Consider the following 22,199-nt stretch of genomic DNA (forward strand, 5'->3'; position numbering starts at 1 on the left):
TTTTTTTCTGGAAAGAAACCAATGACACTGAGATCCTTGGAACCACAATATTTTAAAGTTGCTTGAAATAATAAATGTTTATTGAAAAGTTCAATTGAACCTGACATCAATTTCCACTCAACAAATACTTATTAAACAGCTCACTTATCTTCTTGAGCTTTCCGTACCACAAGTTCTAGTATTTTGTACTGAGCTGTGTACTCTACAGTCAGGAGTCAGACAATGAGCCTGTCATCTTAGGATCAAGAGGATTAATGTAGGTAAGCTCATCACCAGATGCTTTGCTACCAGATGATGAATTTTTTGGTCACAAAGTCATACGGACCATTTATACAGTAGAGAATGGATACTATCCATATTAGCCAAACTCATCTTTCAGTATGTCAGTATCAAAGTATCAATCATGGAATTCAAGATTGGAATAATAATAGTAAATTGGTAATAACTCTACTAGTTGTTACCTGTGTGATCATGGATAAGTTACTTTGACTCTTTGGACCACAGTTTCCTCATCTATAAAAATGAGAAAAGTTGCACAAGATGACTCCTTATGTTCCTTCTGGCTAATATTCTATAGTCTGAAATTATATATATTCCCTGGACCCTTTCTTAAAAATCATTCTGAAATTTTTTTTATTTTTTGGAAATTACTTAATTAAAAAAAAGTCAAATGAAGACTCATTAGTGCCCCACCCATTAAATTAGATTGACAAAGATGACAAAAAAGAGAAATGAAAAATGCTGGAGGAACTGTGGGGAAACAGATAAATTAAAGCATTGTTGATGAAATTGTGAGCTAGTTCAACTATTCTGAAAAGCAATTTGGAACTGCAGCCAAAAAGTTATTAAACTGTGCATACCCTTTAACCCAGTTATATTACTATTAGGTCTATATCACAGAGAGATCAAAGAAAAAGGAAAATAATACATATGTACAAAAATAGTTAAAGCAGTTCTCCTTTTTTCACAAATACTACTTTTTTCCAATTACATGTAAGGAAAATTTTAACATTCATTTTTAAAAATTTTTTTGAGTTCCAAATTTTCTCTCTCCTTCCCTCCCTTCTCCCCTGAAACAGTAAAGAATTTTACATAGATTTTTTATATGAAATCATGTGAAACAAATGTTGTGGAAGCAAAAGCAGGTCAAAGGTGTGTGTGGGGGAGTAATCATAAAAAATAAGGTGAAAATAGTATGCTTTGGCTGATTAAAGATGACAGAACAATCAAGGTTTTACAAGATGAACTGGAAAATCAAAGCATTCAGATGCACTCCACAGAGATACAACTGCAGCATCAGGAGTTGGAATCCCAGGAACAGCTAACCTATATATGACAAGAATATGAAACAAAACTCAAAGGTATGATGCCAGCATCTCTAAGACAAGAACTTGAAGACACCATATCCTCTTTAAAATCCCAGGTTAACTTTCTGCAAAAAAGGGTATTCATCCTTCAAGAGGAATTGTCAGCATACAGGTAATTGAAGGAGAAAATACAGTTGCTGCAATTGTTCAATTCTTCTAATGGACTTCTTTCAGCAGGTTTGAAGATTTGAATATTGTAAATTAAAGTGTGAGATCAGTGAATAATTTTAGTACTGAAAAGAATGTAACTAAGATCATAAAATGACATTCATCATTCAAAAAAAAAAGAAAATAGTATGCTTTGATCTTCATTCAGGTAACATCTGAATATATATAGCATTTTCTATCACGAGTCCTTTGGAATTGACTGTGATGCTGAAAAAAGCTGTCATAGCTGATAATCACATAATGTTGCTTTTACTGTATCCTTGTGGTTCTGCTCATTTCACTTTGCATCTGTTCATTAAGTCCAGGTTTTTCTGAAATCCACCTTATAACAATTCTTTTATGGCTGAACAAATTATGGTATATGAATGTGATAGAATATTATTGTTCAGTAAGAAATTATAAAAGGTACAATTTCATAGAAACCTAGATAGATTTGTATAAGTTGATGCAAAATGAAATGAGCAGAGCAATTTATATAACAATAATGTAAAAACAAACAACTTAGAAAAAACTTAGGAGCACTAATCAATGCAATGACCTAATCAAACTCCAGAATATTCATGATGAAACATGCTACCCACATCCTGATAGAAAGGTAATGGATTCAGAGTATAGAATGAAAACTATGGTTTTTGTGAGGTTAGATAGATAAAGAGACAGAGGTAGATAGATGATAAATAGATAAAGAGAGAGAGAGAGAGAGAGAGAGAGAGAGATTATTGGGGGGTTGCTTTCTTAATGTAGAGGCAGATGATGATGAGAGGAAGAGAATTCAGAATTGAAAATTTAATTTTAAAAAATGACTTTTAAAGCTAAAAAAAGAAAAAAAGACTCATTGGTAGATTGATATGATCCAAAAAAAAATGGACTTGGAGTTAGAAAACCTGAGTTTTATTTCAAACTCAGTCACTCACTAGTGCTGTGACCTTGGCAAGTAACTTAACTTAAAATATTTGACATGGAGTAGCTAGGTGGCACAGTGGATAGAGCACTGGCTTGGAATAACAAAGATTCATCTTCCTGAATTCAAGTCTAACCTCCAGCATTTACTTAGGCAAGTCATTCAACCCTGTTTTGCCTCAGTTTCCTTATCTGTAAAATGAGTTGGAGAAGAAAATGGCAAACCATTTCAGTATCTTTGCCAAGAAAACCCCCAAATGGAATTTTAAACAGTTGGACACAACTAAAATGACTGAGCAACAAAAAAGACTCATCTCAACTCTAGATCCTTTCTGGCTGGTATAGTCTATGATTCTATAATCTGGGTGTCATAAGGAAGCAGAAAAGTACAAATGGCAATATTCCTATAGCAACATTTTCATTGGCTCTTTTTTCACCCTAGACCACAATTCCCAAGAAGACCAGATAGCCTGAGAAATAAAATACTGGAGCATTCCTGGGTAAAACTCAATTTTTGGAAAAGAGGAAAATTAATCCATAGCTCTTTAGAAAGCAGAAAAGGGAGTGGGAGGGAAAATTCTCCCCACAGATCAACTCTACAAGTCAATAGCCTTTTCTCTCTCCATAGAATCACTCATGCAGTAATTTCCATTCCCATGGGAAAACCCTATAGTCATGCTACCAAATCACAGAATCATTGTAATAACCTTGTAGGCAACTCCACCCTGGTCTATCTTCAAAATAAACCCTGATCCTCCCTATCCAATAACCCAAGTTGCAGGATGCAAATGTTATATTTAGTTCCTTAGGCATAATAGGTCTTTATTCCTAACTTTCCTATGTTGTGTCTTTGGAGAGTATCAGGAAAACCCCCTAACCAAAAATATTTCCCTACTGTCAAAACTCCATATCTAACTCCATACCTACTATCTGACTTCCATTGCTTTGTCTTAAGATGTTAAGATGATTAATTTGGTGCTCATTTATCACAAAGTAACATAAATTTAGAGCTTTAAACTCCCTTAAGTATCATCTATCTTGTAATATCATCTAATTTTGTAGATAATGAAACTAAAGTCCTCAGAGATTAAAAGACGTGTCTTAAGTTACACGGGTATTAAGTGGCAGACCCTGGATTTGAACTCAGGCCCTCAAACTCCAAATCCAACCCTCTCATTAAACATTTCCTAGTCTGTCCACTGCCTGCAGGAAGAACCCTCAAGCAAAGAACCCAGGACAGGTAAATATTTTGATTTGCAGTATTTGCTCTTGAATTGTATTTTTTTAATTTTTGATAAATTTTAAAATTTATTTTAAACATATATAAAACAAGAAAAGAAAAAATAACATTTCCATGTACATAACAGAATATAAATGAGGATTCAATATAAAACAATAAATTTCCATTTCAAGAAATCCTATATAATAAATACTATACATTGTTCCCAAAGCTGCCCAGATTTTTTTTGCTTCCTTTTTTGCTCTCTGCTGTGCAATTTTTACCTTATTTTTACATCTCCCTCTCCCCCCCTTTTCCAACTCTAAAGAAGGCTAAAATTAAGGGTGGATATAGATACATAGATACTTAAAAACATACATGTATATACAGATATATACTCAGACACATATATGTAGGAGCATACTATGTTTCTTTCCACTTGTTATCTCTTTCTCTGAAGATGTATAACATCTTTCTTCATAAGTCCTTAGTCCTTCCATGATTTTCTAAATCAGTTCATCATTTCCTACCCCACAGAAATATTTCAATCCAATCACATCCTTTGAGAAATTGTCTAGAAAAGTCCCCCCCCCCATTTTCTGTATTCCTTCTATCCTTGACTATATAAATTTTGTTTATACAAGAATAATTTAATTTAAAATAATCAAATTATCCATTTTACACTTCAACAATGCTTTCACCTTATAATATAGTTTAAGGTCTGATACTGCTGAATGTGTTTCAAATTGCAATCTGCTCTTCATTTTCATTTTATGGGTAAATTCATCTCATTCACATCTAAGCTATAATTACTTCTTGTGTTTTTTCATCCTTCCTATGTTTCCTCACTCTTCTTCTCACCCTACTCTTATCCCTCCTCACTCCTCTGTTTTACTTCTATCTTCTACTTTGGACTCCTGTTTCTTAACTACCCACTCCTCCAAAAATCTCTCTCTTATTCCTTCCCCCAATCCTATCCCCTTGCCCTCTTATTTCTTTCTGAATTTAAGACTTTTATATATTTCTAAATATATAGGTTGTTCCCTCCTTAACCATTCCCAGTGAGAATAAGGTTCTAGCCCTCTTACTTCTTCTGAATCAAATTTTACTTTTATGCCTCATTTGTATGAGATTATTCCTTTTTATCTCTCCCTACACAGTTTTGGGTTTTTTTTTAACTCACTCTATCATATTCAGCTCAGCCTAAGCCTTTCTTTCAAAATACCCAAATAATGGTGATCAACCTAAAAGTACTGATATTATTTTCATATAAAAGTAAACAATTTGACCTTATTATATCTCATAATTGATCTTTAAATCTTATATTTCTCCTGGATATTATATGTCAAATTTTCCCTTAAGTTCTTCTGTTTTTGTCACAAATACCTAAAAGTCATTCAGTTTGTTAAATGTCTATTTTTTTATTCAGTATTATACTTAACTTCGGGGACAAGTTTCAATTGGTCATAACCCCCAGCTCTTTTACTCTATCAAAAATGATATTACAAGACCTATAGTTCTTCAATTGTAGCTGCTAGATCTTATATAATCCTTATCAGAGTTCCATGATATTTGAATTGCTTTTTTCTTGTTGTTCTAATATTTTCTCCTCAACCTAGGAGCTTTGAAACTTGGCTGTGATATTTCTGTAAGATCTGTAAGATCTCTTTCCATCAATGGATTTTCTTCTTATTTTGGTTTACCTTCTTGTTCTAAAACTTGAGGGCAATTTTCCTTGATAATTTCTTATATTTTGTCAAGATTCTTTTTTATCATAATTTTCAGGTAGTCTAACTATTCTTATATTATTTCCTCCTCAATCTGTTCTTTAGGTCAGCTGTTTTTCTGAAAAAGATGTTTCACATTCTCTTCTATTTTTTCTTTCTTTTGATTTTGTTTTATAATTTCTTGGTATCTTAGAATTATTATTCATTTCCCCTTGTCCAATTCTAGATTTCAGGGTATTATTTTCTTACTCAAGTTTTGATTCTCTATTTCAAGTTGGTTGACTTTCTTTCCATAATTTTCTTGATTTTCTTGAATTGTTCGTTTTCCTTATTTTTTCTCAATCTCTCTTATTTGATTTTTTTCAGGTTTTTTTTAGCAAGGCAATAGGGTTAAGTGGCTTGCCCAAGACCACACAGCTAGGTAATTATTAAGTGTCTGAGGCTGCATTTGAACTCAGGTCCTCCTGACTCCAGGGTCGGTGCTCTATCCACTGCGTTACCTAGCTGCCCCCATCTCTTATTTGATTTTGAAAGGCTTTTTTAAATTCTTCAAGAATTTTTTTTGTGCTTGGGACCACTTCATGTTTTTCACTGAAAAAGAAGCAGTTTGTTTAGCTCCATTATCTTTCGCTGATCTTTTCTATCCCCATAGAAGCTAACTATGGTTGAGTTCTTTCTCCTTTGCTTACTCATTTCAATTTTTTGTATTACTTTATTTTTACTCACTTTTAGTGTAAGCAAGTTGTCATCCTGAGGTATGGGGAATAATGCCCAACCCTTAGGTCCTTCTTACTGTTATATTCTGAAGTCTGTCCCAGGGTTCAATCTTGGACTCTCCTCTGTACTCCTAAGCCACAACTAGGGCCCCCACCCACACTGTCTTCAAATGATCTTGCTTCCTGAGGTCCCTCTACTGGCTCAAATTATAGCTGGCCTCTGACTTGGAACTGAAAACAGAAGCTCTTTTTCTGCAAGTGTCCACAGCCAAGAGGGTCCCTGACCTTTTCCTGATGCACCTACCAGGTGTGAGTTAGCTAGTTCCTTCTCTCCTGCAGCTGCAGACCAGCCCTGACCTACTGGTCGGTGCAGTTATGGAAGGTCCTTCAATCTTCTCCTACTCAGCTATAGAACACTGACTCTGTGAGATGAAAGTTTCCAAGGTTGCCTCTCAAATTCAGTTGTCCCCAGGGTTTGTTGTTTGTTGATTCGACAGAGAAAGCCTGGAGGTTTTTTACACTTTATTCAGACCAAACTTCTACTCCTGCAGGTCAAGTTTTACCTGGAGTCTTCTCAAATTGTCTTAGGATTCTTTACCTCAGTTCTCATTTATTTCCTCTGCTTTATGTTCCCTCTGAGGTGATGTTCTATCTTTTATTTTTGTGGATGAAATTTGGAGAATCTAAAGTTTTCTGATCTCAACCATCTTCCCAGAATCCTCTGCACCTTGATCCGAATTTTAGAAATAAAGAATAAATTCCTTGAAGACAAGAATTATGTCTTTTTTCAATGTTTTTCTCTCTCCCATGGGCAAATAGTTGTACTCAGAGCAAAGTCTGTTCTTCCTTAAAAAGGATGATAAAGCAGCTCAAAGAATGGTTTTTAATGGAGCTTTCCAGGTGGAGGGGATGAAGAATTGCTTTTTTTTTAAATAAAGACTTCAAAGACAAATAAGAAAATGAATTAGAAAACACAATGAAATCTTGGTTTATGTCAAGAGGCTTTGCGTGTGTGTGTGTGTGTGTGTTTGTGTGTCTGTCTGTCTTCTAGATCTGGAAGAGACCTCTGAGGACATCTAGTCCAACAGACAAGGCAACTGAAAAAGTTAAATGACTTCATTCAAATCACATGGGAAGTAAATATTAAAGATAGGATTTGAATCCAGGTCCTTTGTCTGCCAAACCAAGGATTTTTCAAGAGCTCCATGTAAGTTCATCCTGAAGAGGTAGCAACTTGACCCTTTAAGGAGGAATGAAGAAATAAATGAAAAAGCAATTATAAAACATTTGCTATGTTAAATCACTGTGTATCCCTGGCAAAAAATAAAATAAAAGTCTTTCTGCTCCCAGGGAGTTCACATTCTAAGAATGAAGACAAGAAGCAGCTAGTTGCCACCGGAGGAATGATGATGTAACTACTACTTATGTGCCATCTTTCAGCTGAGAGGTTAGAAAAGGTGAAGAGGTAAAGAGGACAGTAATGGTGCTTGGTGAACTCCTACTGAGAGGAGAGAGAGTCATTTGTCAAATGAACAATAACCATTGTTGTTGTTCAGTTAAGTCCAACTCTTTGTGATCTGTTTAGGATTTTCTTGCCAAAGATACTAGTGTGGTTTGTCATGTCCTTCTCCTGTGGATTAAGGCAAACAGAGGTTGGGGCTCTGCTTGAGTGATTGGAGATTATGTTCTGAGGGAGGGGTGTTGGAGATGCCAGACCTAGATGATCAAAAGACCTGAAGTGGCAATGGCAAACCAACATTGCCAGTGAACACAATTAGAGAGGAGAAAAGACAAAAAGGAGAGGGACCGCTGAATTTGGTCTCACTGGAGTTGGGAAATCAATCAATCCAATTGACTTAGGTAAACCAGGTTTATGGAGACTTTTCTGAAATCTGAGGAAAACAATACTTGGCAGAATAGTGAACATGCTGTTGTGGCTGAATCCAAACTTCCATTCAGACTCTCACCCTGAACATGCCAAGGAATGTTTTGTGAGGTCTTGAAACTCAATAAGGAGCTTCAAGAGTAACTCTGAGACTTCAACAAGAATAGAATCAAGGGGCAGCTAGGTGGCACAGTGGATAGAGCACCAGCCCTGGAGTCAGGAGTACCTGAGTTCAAATCCAACCTCAGACATTTAATAATTACCTAGCTGTGTGGCCTTGGGCAAGCCACTTAACCCCATTGCCTTGCAAAAACTAAAAAAAAAAAAAAATAGAATCAGACAAGTTCTGGAGAAGATCAGTTATGCTGAATTAATTATATGGATTAAAAGTGACTTGATTCTGATAAGCCAATTTCAGCACTTTTTTGTTGAGAAATCTATGTTCAACCATCCCATATTTGCATGACTGCTTCCAATTAGAGCTTTCCAGCAGGAATGCAGTGATATCTCTGCATATTAATTGAAGAAATTGAGTATCTGAGTCATCTTTTTAAATCTCTTAAAATCTCTTTTAAATCCCCAAATATGAGCCATTTAGATGGTGATGAAGAATTAAATATTACAAAGTCTACACAAAACCTAAAATCCTATAGATTTAAGTGTGGTGTCTAAAAATCTGTGAAGAATTTGAAGATAATGATATTTGAATTTTATTTGGGGGGGGGAACAGCCAGCATTTTTACCTATATGAAAATAAGATTAGTTAATGAAGCAAAAAAGTCTAAAAGCATGTTTTGTTATATGTGTTTGCTGACAAAAGTGGCAAAATTCCCTCTCAGAATTGTCTTGAACCTAGTCTACTAAAAACTCCTCATATTCTTCTCTTAGAATCCTGTATATCCAAAGCTGGAAGGGGCTTCCTCCCTTAGTTAATGATGGTATTAAAAATCACAAGGAAGAGAACATTTAATTGTACTAGTAAAATGTTCTGTTTTCATCATGTAATTTACTCCTGTTTTGTGAAATTATTTAAGTTTTCCTTCTAAATAAATAATTTAGGTTTGTTTGTGGGGTTTTTTTGGAGACAACTGGGGTTAAGTAACTTGACCCAGGGTCACACAGTTAGTAGGTGAAGGAGATTAGATTTGACTTGAGGTCCTTCTGACTCTGTTCTATCCATTGCATCACCTGGCTACCTTAAATGACTTATTTTTTTTTTTAAAAAAAAGGCATACAGAATATGGAAACAAAGAAAGATGTGGAAGGGTACATTCAGAAGCAAGATATAGTCCTCTAAGAATAATGTTAGGAACATTAAAGCTGAGGTTTGCAAAGAAAGCTAAGAACAACCAAAAAAATTAGTATTTAGCTTTATTGGGAGAAGTTAGAATAACAACAAAAGATGGAGCCACCATAGAATTAAGTGAGATTATGAATAAGGAAGGTGGGAACAAGAATTTAATAAGACAAAGCTGCTTAATTCATTTTCTTTCTATCTCTTTTCTTTCAAGGAAAATGATCTTTGGATAGGAAAGGACGAAACCCAAGTAAAAGAGGAAAGGGATAGTAAGAAATATTTAATAAGGTCTCAATGTATGCAGGCACTGTGCTAAGTATCTTACAGATAGTCTCTCATTTGCTCTTCACAACAAACTTGGGAGGTAGGTGTTACTATTATTCTCATTTCTCAGTTTTGGAAACTGAGGCAAATAGAGGTTAAGTGCCTTGTCCAGCATCTGGAATTTGAACCCAGATCTTCCTGACTCCAGTCTAGGACCCTATTTACTATACTACCTATCTTATTTTAATTTTAATTTTTAACTTATGGAATAAAAAAAGCATTTCCATAACATAGTACAATAAAAAAAATATGATTGCCCATGAAACTACAAATCTGCTATGCATAGGTTTAGACAGATGCTAAGTGTTCAACTACCTGCCTCTGATGAATTCAGGCTGTGATAAGCTATATCACAGGGTACCAAAATTTTTAAAAAAACAACCTAGATGAGTCACTCTCATTTACCTGTGGAAGATATTGGAGAATAAGAGCATTTCAGGAATAGGGAAGAGAAAGAGAAAGAGAAATAAAGAAGGGGAAATGTAATAATTTTATAAAAAGGAATAAGGGTGGTGAAGCTGACTAATTTTGGTGAAAATATTGCAATATATTATTAAAAGAAGTGGGCATGTAGGAAAGGAAGCAGAAAATCCAAAATTGAGAATGGGATATGCTAAACTTATTTAATTTTTTTATCATTACTAGACTGATAGAGCACTTGGCTGGTAAAACATTTAACAAACTCTCTTGCTAATCTTGTGGAAATGATGGCAAGATGCAGGACAGGCAACAAGACAAATGGATTTGGAATCAATCCAATGGTTGAACCCAAAAAGAAATTATTAATGGTCCAATGTCAGCCTGGAAACTGATCTCTAAAGGAATACTGAATATACTGCCTGGACCTGTGCTTGGCCCTGTGTTATCTATCATTTTTATCAAAGATTTGAATAAAGGCCTGAGTAACATTCCTATCAGTTTGTAGATCTCCCTAGCTACCTAGAAGAGACAGCTAACTTACAGTCAGAATCCAAGATTTCATTAGGCTAGAATGTCTGGCTGAATCCAAAATGATGAAATTTTAAAGTAATGAATATAAAGTTTTGAGTCTCTAAAGGGGAAAACTGTGACTAGATTTCACCTGAGAAGTATTTAGGTATGTTGGTAAGTATCAAGCTCAATATGAGTTAATGGTGTGATGTTAGCCAAAAAGAAGAGGTAAATGTAGCATTCGACTGAATTAAAGGAAGTATAGTCACTGAAACTAGGGAGGTGATAACCTGCTATAATTTTCCCTGGTAAGCCTTTGAAATACTACATTCAGTTCTGCATAGTGTTTTAAGGATGTTGATAAAACAGAAAGCATTCTAGAAAAGTAACCAAGATGATGATGGATCCTGAGAACATACAATGAGATGAAAATTCCCAGGGGCAAGTAATGTTTAGGCTGAAGAAGAGAAGACTTAGGGAAGATATAATAATACTAATAACTTACACTTCTATATCTCTTTAACATTTACAGAGAGCTTGTTTTCAATTCTCATTTGATATCTGTCCTCAAATATACAATGAAGATGAAGCAGGTGGTTCCACTTGATCCCAGAAGAAAGACCTAGTAGCAATGGGTAGAAATGACAGTGACAAGTTTCACACCTAAACTGGAAAATCTTCACAAGTATTAGAATTATCCAGAAATGGTATAGACCTTCTCAGAAGATAATAATTTCCCCCTCAACAATAAGTCTTCAAGCAAAAATTGGATGGCCATTTTTCAGTTATGTTGCAGAGAGGATTCTTGTTTAGATATAGATTACCTAAACTGAGTTTCCTTTCACAAGTCTGAAAATCTGTCCATGATGGCACAATAAACTGATTGCATTGGTTCAGTACATAGAAAAAGCTTCTCAAAGTTGCCAGATCATGCCAAACTATATCTTACTTATATATAAATTTTCTCTTTCTACCATTCTTTTTTTTTTAAGATTTTCTAAGGCAGTGGGGTTAAGTGGCTTGCCCAAGGCCACATGGCTAGGTAATTATTAAGTGTCTGTGGCCAGTTTTGAACTCAGGTATTCCTGACTCCAAGGCCAGTACTCTATCCACTGAGCCACCTAGCCACCCCTCTACCATTCTTTTTTCAAATTTGTTGGGTACCCCCCTACCACTGAAAGACAGCTTTAGGAGATCCATTTTCAATTGCAGTCTCAAAGTAAATCATTTGGGAAACTTTTTTTAAATCTCCCAAGGTGGGAATCTGATGAGTTTTCACAGTTTTTCAGCATACTAGAACTTCCCAGTTACTCTTTCCAGTGCTCACTGCTCAGAGAGGCTCATTAACTGATTCATCTATGTCTTGGGTGTGCCTGCAAAATTCCTACCTTGGGGCCAGGAGCTTATAATGTTTTTCTAGGATAAATAGACTAGTTCATCTTTGATTAAAAAATAACAATAACATACTTCCTTAACTACATCTTATGAAGCAACTTCCTCCTTCAAGAACATTGCTATCCAATTTTAGCAAAGTTGCAGGTTATAAAATAAACCCTAATAAATCCTCAAGTTTTCTATATGTCTAGCAAGAAACGGCAGGAAGAGCTAGAAAGAGAAATCCCATTCAAAGTAACCTCAGACAGTATAAAATATTTGGGAGTCTATTTGCCAAGACAGACTCAGAATCTTTTTGAAAACAATTATAAAACACTTCTCACACAAATTAAATCAGATTTAAATAACTGGGCAAATATCAACTGCTCATGGATAGGTAGAGCTAAAATAATAAAAATGACAATTCTACCAAAACTAAACTATCTGTTTAGTGCCCTACCAATCAAAATTCCAAAAAATTACTTTAATGAGTTAGAAAAAATTTTAAGTAAATTTATATGGAGAAAGTCAAGAATTGCCAGGAGCTTAATGAAAAAAGTGCAAAAGAAGGTGGCTTAGCCCTACCCAATCTAAAATTATATTATAAAGCATGAGTCATGAAAACTGTTTGGTACTGGCTAAGAAATAGAGTGGTGGACCAGTGGAATAGACTAGGTGTAAAAGCAGGAGATGATTATAGTAATCTGCTGTTTGATAAACCCAAAAAGTCTGGCCATTGGGATAAAAACTCCCTCTTTGATAAAAATTGCTGGGAAAATTGGAAATTAGTATGGAAGAAACTTAGATTAGACCAACACCTCACACCCTTTACCAAGATCCAAATGGTTATAGGACATAGACATAAAAAACAGTACTATAAGCAAATTAGAAGATCAAGGACTAGTCTACCTGTCAGATCTATGGAAAGGGGAACAGTTTATGACTAAGGAGGAGTTGGAGAATATCACCAAAAATCAATTAGATGATTTTGATTACATTAAATTAAAAAGCTTTTGCACAGATAAAACCAATGTAACCAAGATCAAAAGAAATGTAGTAAATTGGGAAACAATCTTTACAAGTAATGATTCTGACAAAGGACTCATTTCTAAAATATACAGAGAACTGAGATATTTTTAAAACAAAAAGCCATTCCCCAAATGACAAATGGTCAAAGGATATGCAAAGGCAATTTATAGATGAGGAGATCAAAGTAATCCATAGCCATATGAAAAAATGTTCTAAATCATTAATTATTAGAGAAATGCAAATTAAAGCTTCTCTGAGGTACCACCTCACACCTCTCAGATTGGCCAGTATGACCAGGAAGGATAATGATCATTGTTGGAAGGGATGTGGGACATCTGGGACACTATTACACTGTTGGTGGAGCTGTGAACTCATCCAACCCTTCTGGAGAGCTATTTAGAACTATGCCCAAAGGGCAACAAAAATGTGCATACACTTTGACCCAGCAATACCACTATTGGGTCTATACCCTGAAGAGATGAGGAGAAAGGGTAAAAACATTACTTGTACAAAAATATTTATAGCAGCCCTGTTTGTGGTGGCAAAGAATTGGAAATCCAGTAAATGTCCTTCAATTGGGGAATGGCTTAGCAAACTGTGGTATATGTATGTCATGGAACACTATTGTTCTATTAGAAACCAGGAGGGACGGGATTTCAGGGAAGCCTGGAAGGATTTGCATGAACTGATGCTGAGTGAGATGAGCAGAACCAGAAAAACACTGTACACCCTAACAGCAGCATGGGAGTGATGTTCAACCTTGAAGGACTCGCTTATTCCATCAGTGCAACAATCGGGAACAATTTTGGGCTGTCTGCAAAGGAGAGTGCCATCTGTATCCAGATAAGGAGCTGTGGAGTTTGAACAAAGTGCAAGGACTATTCCCTTTAATTTAGAAAAAAAAAACAGCTTATTGTATGATCTTGTTACCTCTTAGACTTCTCTTCTCTTTAAGGATATGATTTCTCTCTCATCACACCCAATTTGGAACAAGGTACAACATGGAAACAAAGTAAAGACTGACAGAGTGCTTTCTGGGGGGGGGAGGGGGGAGGAAAGCAAGATTGGGGGAAAAATGTAAAACACAAATAATATCTTTAATAAAAATAAATTTAAAAAAAGAACATTGCTATCCTTTAAAAATTTGTTTTATGGGTTGTTTTTTCCTTCTTGTGTTTTTTCCCTTTTGTTCTGATTTTTTTCACAACATTACTAATATGTAAATATGTTTAACATGGTTGTGTAACATATCAGAATACTCACTGTCAAGAGGAGAGGGAAAAGGAGGGAGAGAGGGAGAAAATATAGACAGTCCTGAGAGACCTGTAAAGGAAAACTCCAACCACATCCAGGAAAAAAAAAACTATTGATTCTGAATGTAGAGAAAAGCATATTATGTTCACTTTTAAAAAAAAAAAAACTTCTTTTAGGTTTTCCCTCTCTTTCTAATTCTTATTTCTAATTTCTTAATTCTAATTCCTCCTTTTTAACATGACTGATATGAAATAATATTAAACACAATTATACATGTACAACTTTTACCAGATTGTTCACAGCCCTAGGGAGGAAAAAGGGAAAGGAGGGTGGTAGAAAAATGTGGACCTTATAAACTTGCAAATGGATGAATGCTGAAAACAATCTTGTATGTAACTGGAAAAATTAAATGAAATTTCAATAAAAGTTGAATTCTCTAAAAAAAGTTAAACTCAAAATTTTATACAACTAAATGCTGAAAATCTTTATATGTCATTGGAAAAATAAAATAAAAAAGAAGACAAAAAAGAACATTGCTTTTCTTTTTATATATTTATTTATTTTATTTTTAATTTGTGGAATAAACAAGTATTTCCATAATATAGTCTAATAAAAAGGATGATTGCACATGAAACAAGATATCTGTTTTATAAAACTTGTAACCTTTTTTAAAAGTTATCTTGTAGGGGCAGCTAGGTGGCGCAGTGGATAAAGCGCCAGCCCTGGAGTCAGGAGTACCTTCCTGGGTTCAAATCCAGTCTCACACACTTAATAATTACCTAGCTAGCTGTGTGGCCCTGGGCAAGCCACTTAACCCCATTTGCCTTGTAAAAATCTTTAAAAAAAAAAGTTATCTTGTATATTTCTTTTTTTTCTTCCTCCCTCTTCCCCCCTCCTCCCAATGGCTACCATTAGACACTTTTCCTTGAACATCCCTGGGGCATGGAATCATTTGACCTTCTTCCAAGTTAGATAATAACTGTCACTGACTTACAAAGAGTTCTAAGTTTTTCTTACTCAGATTCATTTCAGTTCAAGAGGAACTAATGGTAAGCCACTAATCAAGGTCAGCCCAAGAAGCTAAATTAGCAAAAGTAAGCTATTAACTCAGAATACCTAACAACAACTCCATAGAGAGAAAGAAAAAGTGTGTTGGGGAAGGGGAGAGCATTTCCATGTTCTCAAATGCTTCTGATACTTGAATGCTTGTAAAATACAAGCAAATGACTTTTCCATACCTGAAGCCTCTTCCTACAATTTGTCTTCCATAGAGCTGTCAAATTTTAAATTCCCACAATGAAACTCTAGTCCAATTACCCAAATTACATACTAAAAAGAATCACCATTGGTTTCTCATTGCCTTTAGGATAAAATACAAACTCCTTAGTCAGGTTTCCCTATCTGTTGTTCTAGTCTTATTTCATATAACTCCCCTTTATGCACTGTATTCTAGTTAGGAATAGGGTAACAAACTTAGAGTCAAGAAAACTTGAGTTCAAATTCTGACTAGTCATTTACTAGCTGTGTGATGCTGGGCAATCATCTAACTTCTCTCAAACTCAGTTTTTTCACCTATAAAATGGGATAGTAATAGCATCTACCCTAAAGGATTATATGAAATTAAAGGATTATTGTGAGGTCAAAATGAGAAGAGATATAACATGTAAAGTTCTTTGAAAAGTTTAAAGTGATTAAGATGTCCTATATGTCCAGCATTTATCTCATAATTTAAAAAATGAACATATGTCATACAGCACTTTGGAGGGGGGAATCATATAAAACACAGTAGAGTCCAAAAACCCTTCTGCACCCCAAAGTTAGGAATCATTCTTCTGAGCTTCTTACCCTTTTGTATGTCGGTACCCCTTTCTGGTGATACCTATCAACCCATTCTCAGAATAATATTTTATCATACATTAAGTAAAAGAAAAGGATTAAAAAGGAAACCACACTTATGAAAATATTTTTTAAAAACCAAGTTCACAGTCCTCAGGTTAAGATCCCCTGTTTCACATAGTAAAGACTAATAAAAAGGAAATGAAAACTTTGATATTTCATGAATTTACAATTTCATCCATGGGCTGATGATGCACATAAGGATTCCCATTTCAATAGATAATTTTCTTGATTTCTGTGGCTGAAGATACACACACACACACACACACACACACACACACACACACACACACACACACACAAACAATCCCTCTGAGAATTAGTCTAAGTCTTCTTAGTTTCCTTTCCTAGGTGTGTACTTGAGCCTTTTCCAGACTGGTAGGATTAGAGATATTGGAAGAACACTGAACTTAGGAGCCAGGAGACCTGAGTTGATCTACACTACTAACTTTGATATGTGACTAAACAAACCCCTTCATCAATGAAATAGGGAATATGATGCTTGAATTCCTTGCCTCCTGGTACTTTATAAAATACTGTAAAATACTGTGTGAAGGAAGCTATAACAAAGGTAATAGTCAGCATTTCTAGTCAAGTCCTTCTTTGATGCCTTATTACGGGCTGCGGATGGAGCCCCAAACTTAGCAAGGTCCTACTATACCGGAAAGATTTCTTGTATGTGCAGGTGGCAGTGCCTTGTCATTCAAGCCTCACTCTAAACGTAGAGAAGCTCACCACTATTAAGTTGGTGATTTTTAAATCTAAAAAAATTTTTTGGGGGGACACAAGGAAGAACGCCTAAGAACCATGAAGGAAAGAGTTGAGTTCTTCTCCAACCCTCCCTTCCCTGGTCTCCACCGCCCTAGATGAGGTTAGAAAACTCATCACAAAGGACACGTCGGTGGACAGGGTTCTTACATGAAAACAAAAGAAGGAACTACAATGTAGTTTTTAAAAAGCACATCGGCACCAAGTCCTAGTTTCAAATGAAAGTTTTGGTATTCCTTTGGCTAGTCACTTTAACGTTCTGTGCCTCAGTTTCCTCACCTGTAAAATGAGGGGGAGTAGTCTACATCATTTAACCTTTTTGGTGTTCTAGACTTCTTTTCAGAATGTTTATAAATTCATAAATGCGGCAAATTTCAGCTCATCGCAGTTTTATAAAGATGCCCGTTATCCCGGCCAGAGTCCCAGGACGGAACTTTGTGCCACTGGCGGTGACTCCCCAAGGCCGGCTGTGACAGCGCTCGTGCACGTCCCAGCGGGGGATCCAGCGAAAGTTGGGGGGCTCCCGGCAGGCCCCCTTGCCGCGCCCGGGACCTCCCGCCCCCGAGGCTGGCTTAGAAGGCCAGGGCGGGTCGGTGGAAGGCGGAGGACCCCCAGCCCGGCCCCCGCCCGGCCCCGGCCCCGGCCCCGGCCCCGGCCCCGGCCCCGGCCCCCGCCCCGGCCCCGGCCCCGGCCCCGGCCCGCACTCACCCCGCAGCCAGCGGGCCCCCGCGTAGGTGTCCTTCTCCCGGATGAGCCTGCGCTGCGCGTAGCTGCGGCCCACGTACCACAGCATCCACAGCAGCTGCAGCAGCATCAGGGCCACGAGGTAGGACAGCAGCGGGCTCTTGGCCAGGCCCGCGGCGTGCACGGCCCAGGCCAGCGTCAGCAGCAGCCCCGCCACGAACACGTTCAGCCCGTACTGGCTGCTCAGCACCTCGGCCAGCTTCTGCGGGCAGCCGGCCGGTGCCGAGCCGCGCTCCTGCCCCCGCTCCGCGGCCGGGGCGCCCGGGGCGCCCGGGGCCCCCGGGGCCGCGGCCAGGGGCCGGCCCGCGCCCATGCCAGCCGGGCGCCGGCGGGGCCGGCAGCGAGGAGCGCCCCGAGGGGAAGGAGGCGCTGTCCGGGCCGGGTGGCCCGAGCGCCGGGGCAGAGGGGGAGAGAGAGCCCGGACCGCGAGCCCCCGGAGGACCGGACCGAGCCGCTGCGCTGCCCCCGGGCGCTGCCCCCAGCCCGTCCGCCGCCCCCAGCCCGTCCGCCGCCCCCGGGCGCTGCCCCCAGCCCCTCCGCCGCCCCCGGGCGCTGCCCGCGCTCTCCTGCGGCTCTTCTTCACAGTTCGCCCGGGTGCGGCTCCGTCTGCCGGACTCCGGCTTCTCCGCGTGGACTCAGACTCTCCAGTTTGTTTAGCGAAGTGCAGTATCCCGCCCCCAGCCTGAGGCTTGTGGTCCTAATGCTCCCCGGGTTCAGCTGGGGGGGGGGGGGGGGCAGACAGACACAGAGACAGAGATGCGACCTAAGGGGATACGGTCCTTAACGCTCCCCGGGTGCAGTTCCAACTAAAAGGGGGAGCAGTCGAGAGCCAAGGAGGGGACGGAGGGGACAGACAGAGACAGACAGACAGACGTAGGTAGCCTACGGTGTTCCAGTCTTGATGCTCCCCGGGCTCGGCTCTAAGAAAAAGGAGAGCAAGAGTGGAGACTGAGGGGAGACACAGAGATAGATAGAGGTGGAGATCGACCGGGTCAGAGAGAGATAGGCACGGACACAGAGACAGTGCGACAGACAGACAGGGTGAACCAGACAGACCCAGAGATGGAGACGGAGAAGCAGCGACAGTGTTCGCGCGTGGATGCGTGAGCGCATCGATGGGCATTACAAACAACAGCCTCAAACTCTCAAGAACCTCGAGGCCCGGGGAGGAAATGTGGCCCACTTCCCCGAAGCACAGAAGTGAAACAGTTTGGGACATGGCAACTGTGAATCCCTTCCTCTTGACTATGTTTAGTTCAAAGGGTTTTTGCTTTTCTTTTAAGTTGGGGGCTTTGGGGAAGGAGAGGGTGGGCCAGGAATACAGATACCCCAAAAGGGGTGGAACCATTGACATTTTTTTATATTCCTAGAAAATAAGTAGATTCAAAAGTAAGCACAGAAATGCAGAACACGTTTGAAAGTAATATGTTGCATTGATTAGAAACTTTTTTTCAAAGTCATAAAATGGAGGTTCACAAGTTTTATATACAATTCTCTTTTGAGGTGCTGTTGTTTATATGGAAATGGCTTTTTGCAGAGTTTTAAGTTTTAAAAAGTTTTTAAAGTACACATGATGACTTCATATATGTAACAGGCATCAAATTACTTGTCTTCTCAATAGGTGGGGGAGGGATTGAAGGGAAGAAGACAATTAGGAACTAAAAAGAAAAAAAGAAAAAGGGAACTAAAAAAAAGTGCAATTGCTAGTTCTTTCCTCACTCACCCTTCAAGGCCCTCTTATAAAGCAAGGAAATAAATGCACCAAGTCTTAGAACCTGAGTTAATAATATTTGAAAACTGCTCTGCAATCTTTTAAGTGCTAAATAAATACTAGTTAACATTGATTATTAAGGCAAATAGGGGGTGGGGTCAAGAACCACCTAGTTCTGTGACCCTGGGCAAGTCACTTCATTTTTGTCTGCTTCTTTTTTACTGAGAGTAGTAATAATAATGATAATAATAATAATAATAAAATAATAATAATGCCTACCTCCTAGGGTTTTTATGAGGATAAGGCCAAGAGGCCCAGAGTGAAGTGATTCAAAGCTGCCAAGAAAGAAGACTAAGTTTCTTGACTCACAGTCCATTTGCTTTTCTACTATACATCCACTGGCCTGGAAATATGTACTAAAGGACTTATAGGACAGCCAGAAGAGTCTACCGGAAGAAATAAGAAGCATTTAATAGGGCTTGACATTGTCTCTTTGGACTTCACAAGGTATAAGTCTAAGCATCCTCATTTCACAGACTGACTTGTCCTGTATCCCTGGACCAGTTCCCTTAACCGCCTCAGCTGATGTCTACTTGAACCTTTCTGCATGTTGCTAAACTGGCCTGTACTTTCAAGAATCTTCAGTTGGGCAACCCATCAGAGCTTCATCTCCACTGACCCCACCTATGAGAATACAGTGATGAGGCACCATACAAATTTGTTAGTGTAGGATATTAATCATATGGCCCTACAGAGAAATATTGGAAAGTTAAAGGGAGCTGGAAAGACAAGTCTTCTTTCCAAGGTAAATCTCTGCTGGCACAACTCTGGGTAAAGATAGGGAAGAGGAAAATGGGTAGAAAAAAGACAAGTCAAAGACCTTAGGACTTAGAGTCCCAAGTTCAAGACTATTTTCATAATAATACTATTCAAGGGGCATGTCAGAATATGCCCTAGTTTTCTATCCTCTTTCAAAAATTCAAAAGCAAGAGCTGGAAGAACCTTAGAATCATCAAAAGCAGTGCGGACCAGGGACCCTTTCTGTGGATCTTAAAGGTCAACTATTTTCATAATAATACTGAGATACTTTAATTTCAAATATGATAAACAGTATTAAGCAAAACACCAACAAGAACTCTTTAGGAGTCCTCAATTTTTTTTTTTTTTTGAGCATAGAAGGTCCCAAGACCAAAATATTTGAGAACTAATGACCTATGGAAAAGTGGGTTGGCTGGATCCAAAGCAGTTAACATGAAAGGCTGACTCGGACAGAAACCAAGGACTTAAGCACCTGAGGTATTCTCCTTCTTGGTACTGCACAAGTTTACAGAGAAGTGTTGCTACTGCTCTCAATGTTTTCTCAACTACTGTCTTCCATGTCTCTGGTCTGGGCTTAGCAACTTTTTTTTAATGCTTTGGTATTTTCAGTTTCTTACATCACCATAGTTATCACAAATACCCCTCCCCACTCACTTAGCAATTTTTCAAACTTTTGCTCATTTAGGATGAGCAAAGTATGGCCCAGAAAGGACTTGTCTTAAGATCACATTGGTAATAAGACGGAGATTCAAGATTTAAACCCTATTCCCTTGCCTCCAAATGCAATGTTCTTTCCTATAATACACTTTGGTTCCTGTTTCCCATACTTACTTCATGCCAGATCATGATTTCTCTGTTTCTAATCCCAATCTGCTAATTTTTAAATTTTTTTTTGTTTGTTAACATTTTATTTGTTACCCAATTACACACAAACAGTAATATCTACCCATCATTCTCTGCAAGGTTCTGAACTCCGCAATTTCACACCCCCACTTTTATCCTCTCCCCAGAAGGCTATCTGATAGTCCCCACATTGTTTCCATGCTATACATTGATGTAAACTGAATTACAAATTAAACATAAGAATAAACATAATCCCACCACCACCACCAAGAAGATGAGAAATCTCAAGAATAGAGAGAGGAAAAAAAATGTACTTCAGTCTGTGTTCAGATTTCAATGTCTGTCTCTGGGGTGAATTGCTGTCTTTATCATAAGTCCACCAGAGAAGTTGCTTCAATATTTTTCCCAGTTGCTATTACTAGTTATACCTCCACTCTATTCCTCCCTACTCTCATTTATTCTAGTCTCTCTCTCCTTTCAATCTGGCCCTGTCCAAAAGTGTGGTGAATCTGAGTACCCTCTCCCTCGATCTTCCCTCTCTTCTATCACCTATTCCCCATTCCCCCTTATCCTGCACCTTTCTTCTCATTTTTCTCTATGATAAGATAGATTTCCTCACCCTATTAAGTATGTTATTTCCTCTCTGAGCCATTTCTGATGAGAATGAAGGCTCATTCATTCCCCCCTTTCCACTCCATTGAAAAAGCTTTTTCTTGACTCTTATGTGAAATTTCTCAGCTGCTTTATCTCCTTTCCCTTCCTCCCAGTACTTTCCTTTATCACCCATTGACTCCATCTTTTTACTATATTATACCATTATAATCCACTCCTTCCTGTGTCCTGTCTATATATGCTCCTTCTAACAGAAGTTCATATGAGTTATCAGTATCTTCTTCCCATGCAGGAATATAAACAGTTCAATATCATTAAGTTCCTCATAGTTAGTCCTTCTCTTCCACCCCCCTCTATGGTTCTCCAGAGTCCTGCTTGGAGATCAAACTTTCTGTTCAGCTCTGGTTGTTTCAAAAGGAAAGTTTTAAAGTCCCCTTTTTGAAAGTCCATCTTTTCCCCTGAAAGAGGATGTTCAGGTTTGCTGGGTAGTTGATTCTCAGTTGTAAACTAAGATCTTTTGCCTTCCAGAATATCATATTCCAATCCCTACAAGCCCTTAATATAGATGCTGCCAGATCCTATGTAATCCTGACTATGGAGCCTCAGTAGTTGAATT

This window comes from Macrotis lagotis, chromosome 3 (assembly GCF_037893015.1).
Source record: "Macrotis lagotis isolate mMagLag1 chromosome 3, bilby.v1.9.chrom.fasta, whole genome shotgun sequence".
Classification (NCBI taxonomy): Eukaryota; Metazoa; Chordata; class Mammalia; order Peramelemorphia; family Peramelidae; genus Macrotis; species Macrotis lagotis.